The 11,454-nt window shown below is 36.0% G+C and overlaps 1 pseudogene; it reads right to left on the bottom strand.

The window, feature by feature from the left end:
• Window positions 1–8,530: 8,530 nt before the first annotated feature.
• Window positions 8,531–8,646, bottom strand: LOC111737817 (annotated as a pseudogene).
• Window positions 8,647–11,454: the final 2,808 nt, after the last annotated feature.

The raw sequence follows: 11,454 nt of genomic DNA, 5'->3' as shown, positions 1-11,454 counted from the left end.
CTTTCAGTCCTTCCAACATCTCCTCTGCATTCACTCTGGTTTCCCACTTGAGCAGTAATTAGAGATAGCATTTACTGAAATAATAATTATTAGAATTAAAAAAAAATCACATATTTTTGTTAGGAGATCAATAATTGAGTTCTGTTTGGGATTTGGTTAGTTGAAAGGGACCTATGAGGTGTCCAAATGGAGTTATAGAACAGTGATAGGACTCTGTCTGGACTGATATCATAAGGGTAGAATTATTCTCTAATTGAAAGTTAACTAATTGACAAAAGGAAAAACTTTTAAAATTCCAAATACCATAGACCCTGTATCCCCTTGGAAAATGATTTCCACATTATGTAGAAATCACTTGACAGAAAAAGAATGAAGAGGAATCTTTACTGGACATTCCATTCTATAGATATACTGGGAAAGCACAAATTCCATAGTAGACATGTGACACCAAAACTAGTGATGTGTGCCAACCCAGACTTGCGGATCAAAATCACTGTCATCCTGATTACTAGGTGATCTTGGATGCATCCTTCTCAGAGGTGATTTCCCTAATGGTTACCCAGTCCATCCTTCTAAAGCCTATCTTTTCTACTTTCAATTTCATCATGCCTTTTAACTCAATAATTGGAGAAATAAAAACGCTAGAGCAATTCCCTGCCATCTCACAGAAAATTATATTTTGTTGAATATTGAACTCTCTACCAATTGAATTCTGTAAAACTGTATTTAGCATCACTGGTTCTGTTAGTGCCTTTCTCCACATTTTAAAAATTTGCTCCACTTTGTTTTTGCTGTGTACCACTTTTGATAACCAGCATCATCAGCAACGTCCTATGGCTGATGTGCACAATATGCATGCCTTGTTGACTTGTCAAATCACTGAAAATGCTCAAATCAGGATCTTGTTTTCCTTGGAATCATTGTTTGTTAATACTCAAGGACCCCACCACTATTCTATGAAATGACTAAGATGGAAAATCTATTCAGACATAATTCCTTCAATAGCCAAAGAGAAATCAGGAAAGTAGCAGGCATACTTATTGATAAGTCGGTTCACCTCCTGGGATCAAAGAAAACACATTTCTTCAATCTGCTTTAGCTGCAGAACTGTGGAAAAGCCATGTGAGAGGTAATGGCATCACTTTCATTAAACTGATGCATATGGGATGTCATGTGATGAAAGGTCCATGAAGAAATGTGATCTGAGCCAAGAAACACATAATTGTCTGGATGGCTGTGGTCTTCTTTATGAATGAATGCATAGTGATTGTTTTCACTATTGCCATCCAAGTTCATGGAGAGCTTTACAGTCCTCAGAATGTTAGTATCCCTTCGAAAACCAAGATTATCCCAGATTGAGACACCGCAAATTGTGTGCCATATGATCTTTGGTTTAGATCAGCAAATATTAAAGCATTAGGGCATTCTCTGTGTTTTCAGGGAAATTACAGTGTCAAGAGGCAACATAGTATGCATAGCCTCTGGAATCTGCTTGCATTGCAATTCCAATCAACAATGCAATCTCTTTGTGCCTCAGTTTCCTCAACTATAAAATGATTATAATAATAACCCTCTTCCACAGAACTGTGAAAAGTAAATGAGTTGATACATGTGAAGCAAACCTGCCTTACAGAAATGCTGCATTGGAATTTGCTGTCGTTGGTGGGTAGCAGCAGATCACGTACAATTATAATACATGCAGTGGCAATTTCACCTGAGTGTGTTCTCATGGCGCAGAGAGTTTAGAAACACTTGAAGCCAAGACTTGGTACAGACAGACTATCATGTCTGTCTCATACTAGGGATCAAAGCAAGTCCCCTGGCCAAACCTAGTCAGCATGTAGGGAGGTCATCCCCCACACAGTAAGCGAGCATTGCAAAATGAAAGAGGGGCAAAAAAGCAGGTCTCTTACTGCTACCTACCCAACGCTTTTATGCAGAACACCAGGAGGCATATTGGGTTTCTCTTAGAATTATATAAAGTATGTAAATGTATTTGTGCCTGTGGGAAAGTGCTAGGGAGAATGGCGAAAATCTCATTACCTTCTCTCATGCAGATATGACATCATCCATAGAGTAGAAATCAAATCTGTTTGCTTTGTTTAATTTTTGCATTTAAAATAATACATTGTCGATACCAATATAGCAACAGCAAATAACCTGACATTCCAACACTCCACATGTAATGATTAAAGGAACATTGAATAATCAGTGGCTCACCTAAGCTCCAGCACTTTCCAAAGATGATGTAACTGGGTTCTGAGTCATTAAATAAAGCCACTGAATTCGTCCTCCCCTTATATTTGACCATGTTTAAAAGAATGATATGAGACCATGCTGTTTTCATAACACTGTTGAGAGATGCCCTGTAAGTGGTTTAATATTTAGGCTCCTCTCTTTGACACCTTGGATTTAGAGAATTTTGTCCTGCAACAGAGAGCAAAGATACACACACACACATATATGCATATATACACATATATGTATAAATAGTATATGATGTGTACATAACATGTATAAAACAGTTTCTATTCATCTCCTGATGAATCTGCCTAGAGAGATGATCTGCTCAGAGCAGGTCTTTCAAAATTATTGACTAAACGAATGACTTCTCTGACATTTATTCATTCATTTCTTTTTTAATCAACAATTATTGGTTAACATATTGAAGTCAGATGCCTATGGTCTAAAATATACTAGTTGTATAAGTTACTTAACAACCCAGACCGTATTTTTCTCACGTGTAAAATGAATAAAGATTCTTGAGAATTATATATGTTTATTTATATAAACTTAGCATATTGTGAAGCACAGAGTAAGTTTGCCCCCCACTCCCTTAAAAAAAGTCAGCATGCAGTAGGATCATCAGAAACAGCACTGACTAAACAAAAACCTAAACAAAAACTCCATTGGAGAAGTATTGGTGTTATGTAAAATATAGAACGTGTGTGTCTGTGGGAAGGTGCTGAAGAGAATGGGGTAAATGGGTGTCAAAGGGAATTCAGTGTGAATGGCGGGTGCAGGGTACAAGCAGCGGGGACCATGGGTGGATGGAAGAGAACTTGCAAAAGGCATACAGGATAAAGGTGCACAACTAAAAGGCAAACAGTGAAATATGAGTTAAAATATCAGAATAGACACAGGTCTAAGAGCCACAGATTAAGTAGAAATCCATTGACTAAGCAAAACAGATGGACATCTAGATTGACTAGTGGTGACTAGGGCAGCCAGTGTCACTGGGGCATGCTTTGGAGGGTACGAAACAGAACAGAAAGAAAACCCAGGATCAGGTACAGACAGGATCAGAAATCTAGTAGTGTTGGGCACAATGAGGGGCTTACTTAAATACATATACAAACAACCGATTTAATTTTTGTTATACTTATTATGTATTGCCATAAAATTCTGGGGTAAAGCACTTTTCCTTTATTTCATAGATTCCCAGGAGTAATGAAAATAAAATATCAACAATGACAAAATAATAACAAAGCATATAGTGCCAAATTCTGTGTTTAGTGCTTCATTTCTTACTATCTCTATAATAGTTTTGGAGTTGGATATTACTGCCATCATTTCACAGATGAAGAAGGTGAAGCTCAAAAAGTAAATTTACCTACATAAAGTCACACTGTTCAGTAAATAACAAACAAAGAATTTGAACCATCCTGAATTCATATCCCTCAGCCAGCTTTCTTCCTTGGGTTGCAAAATGACTAGGGTTAGAGTAGGGGTACCATGTGAAAAAAAGGGGCACCAGTATCTTTCAATTCAGAGACGCTGGGCTGGAAGAACTCAGTGGAAGGACAATGTCATGAGAGGGCAGAAGGCAAAAGGAAGCTTGTAGAAGATGTAAGTGAGAAAGTCTGAGAAACTGAAAGTAATTTATCCAAAGTCTTACAGCCCATACCTAAATACTTACTAAGCTTCATTAATGCCAGTTTCAAGGACCATGGATGATGTCCTCAGGGTTTTCTTTGACATGGAAAGACACAGTTCCTACAGGCTGAAACAACTTTGGCAAATTGAAGGGAGCAGTGTCTGTTCAGTTGAACAGTAAATTTAATAAATACACAGTAAACCAAAATATAAAGACAAGTATACTTTGGGAAGAAACAATGCTTAGCTATAGGAGTTTTATATTCTTACACTTTATTGGCACTTTCTTTTTAATTATCCTTGGACACTTCCTGGAGGAGAAAGCCTTTAAGGAAAGTAATTTTTATACACATACTTCTTTAGAAGCAGTGGTCATTTTACTGAGATCACTTGATTTATAACATTTTTTTATGCAAATCACTATCCCAAGAACCTTTATGTGGAATACCGTTGCTTAACCTGTTTCTTCTAGTACCAGTTAAGTAGAAACCAGTTACAGAGTGAAGGACTTTTATCAGGGTGCTAACTGTTCTACTGCATTGTGTGAAGATGGATGATTTATAGAAGCTTCTGTACAGTGTATCTATTTGGCTTCCTTTGCCCCATAAAAAATAACTCAGGATAATTGGCTGTTTATTGTATAACAGCTAGTACTTAAATATTTACCACACTCTACCTCATTTAATACTCTCATATAATATTCTCAGTAACTCATGGACGAAGTTTTTATTATTTTTATCAGTTTTAAGCTGATACTGATATTTAGGCTTAGAAAGTAAAAATCGTTTATCTAAGATCGCTCAGGTAGTAAGTTGCAGAGGCAGGATTCCAAGCCATCTTGTGAGGCTTAGGACTACACTCTCACTCTTTCCAAAAATTACAAATCCAAAAGGAAAATTTCAGGATTGTATTCCTCATTTTCTGAGCCTACTTTTTATTCATGCCATCAGTTCTTTGTCCTGCTGCTTCCTGTTCCCTTCGCTCTCTCTTCCCTCTCTCTCACTTTTCTTTCTTAAAAAAAGTAATTCCCATCTGTTTAGGCCACAATCAGATTAGACGACTAAACCCAAATGATAAAGTAAATAATAAATATCCTCATTTCCCTGCTCAAATGCTACCTTTTCCATGAAGCCCTCTCAGATTACTCAACCATAAGTGATTTCTCTACTGACTGTCATAGACCTCTATTCACCATGATAGGGCTCTAAACACAAGAAAGTCATGTCTTTCATGAAAACTATATTGTGAGCATCTGGAAGGCAGTGATAGTGAGTAACTCATATTTACCATCATTAAGACTGGTATGCAGGTGATTCTATAAACAGTGAAAACAAGGCCAACTCTTCCTGCAGACCCCTTATTCAGGTAGTGTGGAGAAGGGGAAGGAAAAGGCAGAACAAACATAGTAGGGCATGTGGCAGGGAAAAGAAGCTGCAGTTTAGAAGGAATAAATCAATGACAAGGAAAAGCAGTGGTGGGAAAGGAAGCAGAGCAAGACAGTGAGGTCAGAGGCAGGAGAGCAAGGAGTGGTAGGTGGTCCAGCGTGTTCCATGGACGTGTGCACAAGTGACCAGATGGAAGTGCAATGTATACTTATTCCAGGACAGGGGGTTTAAAGAAGAGAAAGGACTGAAAAAAATTGTAAAGATCTTAAATGCAAGCATTGTGACGTTAAATGCATTTTCGGAGGAGCTTGCTGCTTACAGCAGATAAAACCCACTCTGTAGGCTTTTTTTTTGTCTATAAGAACTGTGAGTGTTTGTCAACTCACTTAACCTCATTTGTAAAAACTTTCTCTACTTGATCTCCATTCCTCAGTAGTAACAAGATCTAGGTGAGTTGGGGGAGCAATTCGGGATTCTCTGACTCTAAACTCACTCTTTTTTTAATGCCAGTTTTCAAACTTAAAGAACTTTACAATTCTCCATTTTTTTTTTTTACATAAAAATAGGTAAAATGTACACAATAATCTTTAATGAAATGTCCTGTTTTGCTCTTCACTAAGGATGAGCCTATAACATGCTAATGGCATCACATCTATTCTAGGTTATCTCTACTCACAAATACTGAAATTCGTAAACTAGCTTATTAAAGGCAAATTTAATGTTTGTTTCTATTTTCTTTTGTTGTTTGTTTGATTCTTTTGTTTTGCTTTCTTTAGTTTTGATTTGTTTCTACCACATGTAGCTTCTCAGCATGGTATCTGGGTGTGTCTGATGTGTCTACTATAAAACAATAATAAAAATAATAGCTACCACTTAAGGCTACTTTGCCGTACATCAGGCTCTGCTGTAACTGTTTTGCCTGATATGGTGGCATTTTATCCTCACAACCTTCCTGTGAGGTTGATATTATTGCTATGGTGATTTTACAGGTGAAGGAACTGAGGTGCATCGACAAATAGAAGGTATTGTTAGCAATCTCATTAACAGATGAGAAAACCAAGACACTGAGAGGTAAAATAATGGGCTAAAACCACATAGTAAGTGGTGAATTTCAGATTCAAATCCAGATGCTCCCTTTCGTGGATGTTTAAGAATTGGCTTTTCTGCATTTTATGATAATAAGCCTAAGCAAACATTGCCAGTCAAATTTTTTACAGGTAGACCTGCCATCCTTGCATCTGCCTAAATAGGGTCAAATGCTTAAAAAGTTATTTGTATGTGTGGTTCTCTCTGAAAGATGTCTCCTCTCTCTCCCAGTTTTTGCTGGAAAGACAAAACATGGTTTTGAGATATTTTGTTGAAACGAGTGCTTTTTAGAAGGAGAGCTGAACTGTTTTAAATAAAGATTCAATGCTGAGTGATGAATTTCTGATTATATATTAGTAATATACCCACAAGCAAGTAATTATTTACAGTTTGCAAATCCCTTTCATCTTGTATCGTCTTCTTTGATCCTCAAAGGTAATCGGGGGAAGAGTTATTACTGGACTTCAGAGGTCATTTCTGCCACTACATGGCATTGGGAAATTGTCTGATATCTGTGTGACTCAGTAGAATATGCACACTGTTGTCTGAAACAATTTATTCTTTTTTGAGTTCGTATCTTCGATGAGACTTACTTGTGAAATTCTGTTCATGTGTGTAAGCCAAAATCAGTACTTGCAGAATGGTGTAAAATTGAAAGACCTAACAGATGTTCATTGTAATAGCATTTCAATATTTTTAAAAATATACTAAGGTAAATTATCGAACGTATGTTAACATGGCAGGACACTTTGTAATTATTTGTACATTAATTAAAATGGATTAGAATAAAAATAATAATTGTGTACTTGAAAATTAACCTTCCTTTAAGTCTAAAGCTATCACTGCTGATTGTTCCAGACAACCGAGATATTAATCTTTCACATTTGTTAAAGTGTCCAGGTACTTACTCCTGATCACATGACTAAAGGTATATCAGTTTCTGTATCTTGGAAGAAGTACATATAGTTTAAATTCAGAATTAAGTCTTAATAAGTTTACTTTGATATTTAGTTTGCTAATAAGACGTTCTTCCTGCTTGCTGGTGGTTTATCTCAAATAATATTCTTGCAGAACTGTAAGACTATTTCCAGCTTTCATCTCAGTGGTGAATTAATTAATTAAAGGGAAAATTAACCTTCCTTAAAGTTCATAGTCACTTTTTAGAATTCAGTCAGCTGAGTTGTCTCCTGTTGAGATAGAAGAGAGCATAGGTAGATAATTTTTTCTGATAAGGATATGAACAACACCTTGTATATTTACAGAAAGATTAAAGTCCTTTCACTTACCTAGCCTGGATGGAGTGTCTTAAATGCTTTAACAAAGACTTACCTGAGTAAGTTATTTGCCCAAGACCACACTGAAAAGCAGCTTTATTGGCCTTATCTGTATTTGTATTCTTTGCCCTAGCTGAAGGTTTTTGTTTGTAATAACAGATTATTATTCTGGATACACTGATTCCTAGACCAGGAGTCAGCAAACATTTTCAGCAATTAGTTTCTTGTTGTCGTCGTAATTCACAAATTTGGTGGCTTAAAGCAACACTAATTTATCATCTTATAGTTCTGGAGCTCAGAAGTCTGAAACTAGTTTCACTGGTCTAAAATCAAGCTGCAAGCAGGCCTGCTTTCTCTATGGAGCCTCTAGGGGAGAATCCACTTACCAGATTTCGGAGGCTTCCTTCATTCCTTGGATCATGGTCCCTTCCTACATCTTCAAAGCTAGCATTGTCGCATTTTTTCCTCTCTGATTTATGCTTGCATCTTTACATCTTCTCTCTCTAACTCTGATCCTCTCACAAGGACCCTTGTCGTCCTCAACTTAATCATATCTATGAAGTCCCTTTTACTATGTAAGGTAACATATTCACAGATTTATGGAGATTCAGACATGAACATCCTTCCATTATTTCACTTACCAAAGACGAGATAGTAAATATTTTAGGCTTTTTAGGTCAGAAAGATTCTGTGGCAACAACTCAATTTGACTGTAGGTAATTTGTAAACAAATAAGACATGGCTATTTTCCAATAAAACTTTATTTACAAAAACAGGTATCTGTCAGGTTTTGATCCATGTGCTCAAATTTGACAGACTTTCCCTAGCCACACAACATCTTGTATAAATGTTTTTAAAATATATTTCTTATAATGTTTGTTTGTTTGTTTGTTTGTTTATTTTTATTTATACCTACAGCACCTGGTCTTCTTAGGTGATCTCCCATCCAAGTACTAACTAGGCCCAACCCTGCTTAGCTTCCGAGATCAGACATCAGGCTTGTTCAGAGTGGCATGGCCATAGACTATGGACTGTGGCTCCACTGGGGCATGAACTCAGAACCTTCTGCATGTAAAGCAGACGTGCAAACCGCTACACTATGGAACCACATCCTATAATGTTTTAATAAAAAATAAGTAATTAGATAGGTGATAGATAGATAGATAGATAGATAGATAGAGCAAGAGTTTACAGATTTTGAGGTTTAGTTCTAAGAAAATACTTCCACAGAATAGGAACTTCCCCCATTCAGTCTTTCCAGAGCTCTTAAATCCTGTCCTCAATATGAGATTAACTTTCAATGTATAAGTCCTTCCTGCTGCCATGGGCCCCATATAGATGTATTTATGCAAATAGTACCCTGAGAATCATTATTTACTTCCTTTTTACTCTCCATATAATGTAGAATTATTCTGATGATAATGTCTGTCAGACCAGTTGTGCATCTTTTTCAAAAATCATGAAAAATACAGGTAGGAAGAAATTATGGAATTGATATAAACAAGTTTGTTATCCTTTCGTCTCCCAAATGCTGAAAACTAAGTATTTGGAACACAGAGCATGGACACTATAGAAGAAATGTTTGCAGCTCATCTTCTTGCCTCCTCATAACAAAATTGAGCCTCGATGTTTCAAACACGGTAGAACAACTCTGTCACCTGGGCTAATCATCTTTCGATTCTTGCCATGTGAATAGATTTATGATCTGACATTTGCTATTCTAGTCACAATAGCTCTTGTCTCAGCAATTCAATTTTCAGTGTCTCATGAATTTAATACCTGCTCTATTATCAGAAGACTTGTAATAACTTATACAGCTGAACCTGTTCCAAATTTCCTGTTCATCTTAACCTTTCCACCCTTCCATCTGGGTGTAGGAGATGGCCTTGTAAAAAGGCAAGTTTACTCACCATATTTTCATCAAGGGGATTTTCTATCACTATGTGTTAGAGTTACAGTGTGACCAAAACACAGGATCTCAAATGTGGCAGAGAGATGAATTTAGACAGAGAAATAGGAAGCAATAAGCAAAGATCTTGCATATCATCTGAGCTCTTTAAGGAACTGTCCCAGTGGACAGGATTATTATTTGCTTTTCCATCAAATCCCTAAAGCTTTTTTCATCACAGCAGCACCTTCTAACTCCTAGTAGCAAACTTCCCATCTCTTCCTCTTTTAAAACCAGTGCTTATTTTAGGCAAACAGCCAAGTTTCAGAATCTAATTCGAGAAACACTCTACCTCTCAGTGATTTGTAGGTAACTAGACCTACCTTGAACCCAGTGAATATGTACAGATTGTTTGTCTTGGGCCATAGACATCTTTAGCTTTCCCTTGTGCTAGAACATGCCATGTCAGGCAGACAATGCAAAGAGAAATATGGAACTTAATTGCCAAGAACAAATAAGGGATGCTGATCATCTCACATATCTAGAGGCCAGATTATGTTCTCAATCAATGAAATAACACTTCGGTCTTCCTACACAATTGTTTCGGAAGAAGGAACAGTAATCACAAAAATTTAATTTTATACCTGTCTAGTTCAATATTATTTTAGCTGTAGAAGACTTTATATATAATAAGTAGAAATAAAAGTAATAATTATAGAATAAATACATGTAAGTTCAAATTTATAATTCTACTAGAACAAAATTTGAAATTAATACTGCATCTAATTATTTTTATTTTACATTGATTGAATTTCAAAAACGAAATCTGAATTCACATATATTTGAAGTTTGATAATAACCTTTTTTAAAAACATTACAATGTGATTTTAAGATACTTTTTAAAATAAATATTATGTTATAGAATAGCTTTACATAAGAATAGAAAAGTTTTCCTTCTTTCTTTTCTTCCTTCTTTCCTTCCTTCCTTCCTTCCTTCTTTTATTGAGTATATCCTTTTGATTGCCTACTATGCAACAGTCCTTGTTAATCACTCAAAGTAGAATTACTGCTATGTAGTATTTTATAAGTACTTGTTTTTTTTTTTTTTATTAAAAGTAAAGTCAGAAAATGTACCTAAAACTGAAAGCCTAAACTATCTATGATATGATACCAATATGGATTGTTGTGCTTGCTTATTCTTGCATAACTCACTCTGATGGCATCAGAAGAGCAATCACAGAGCAGATGTGCTTAAACCTTCTCAGCATTTGATTGAACATGACACACTTTCGTTGGAGTACCATGCTCACTCATAATTCTATGCGAACAGACTTGCTCAAAAATTTAACAATAAAGAGAAGAAAAGGGTAACAATTTTACAAATTGGAAACACCTTTAAAAATGTTTAAATATAGGCACCAAAATGACAGGAGTCACTTTATTATAAATTCTGACACATACACTCAAATGCAGTTAAACGTAACACAAAATGAATATTTTGGCGGTTTTCTTTGTGTTAAAAATTTGGCATCAAATATAATTATTCTATTGCTTTGCAATACATTTTAACACTCATATTATATAAATAAAATAGATATTTTTTGTTGTTATGCCTAGGAAGATCAACCATCTTGGTATGCATAGAATTGTAGGAATGGGGGAAGGTGAGGTTGATACGTTCCAGGCACACGGATCTTTCATTGATAAGCCTGAGAAGTTCTGGGCAAACCAGGGCAAACAAGTTGGTCTCCATAGTTCTACCACTATATCATGTAGTTTACAAACCACTGTGTTGAGTTCTGTGTCATTAATAAAATAATTGTCCTTAATAATTAATTGCAACAGGTTCACCTACTTCTTTGATTTTAAAAATACTTCTGCTCAGGCCCACCCAAGACCGATAACATTGGGGTCAATACATGTGAACAGCTCCCAGGTGATTCTA

The sequence above is a fragment of the Pteropus vampyrus genome, unplaced genomic scaffold (assembly GCF_000151845.1).
Source record: "Pteropus vampyrus isolate Shadow unplaced genomic scaffold, Pvam_2.0 Scaffold31, whole genome shotgun sequence".
Taxonomy (NCBI): Eukaryota; Metazoa; Chordata; class Mammalia; order Chiroptera; family Pteropodidae; genus Pteropus; species Pteropus vampyrus.
Note: the sequence above shows the minus strand (reverse complement) of the source record. Positions and strands in the feature narration are given on the sequence as shown.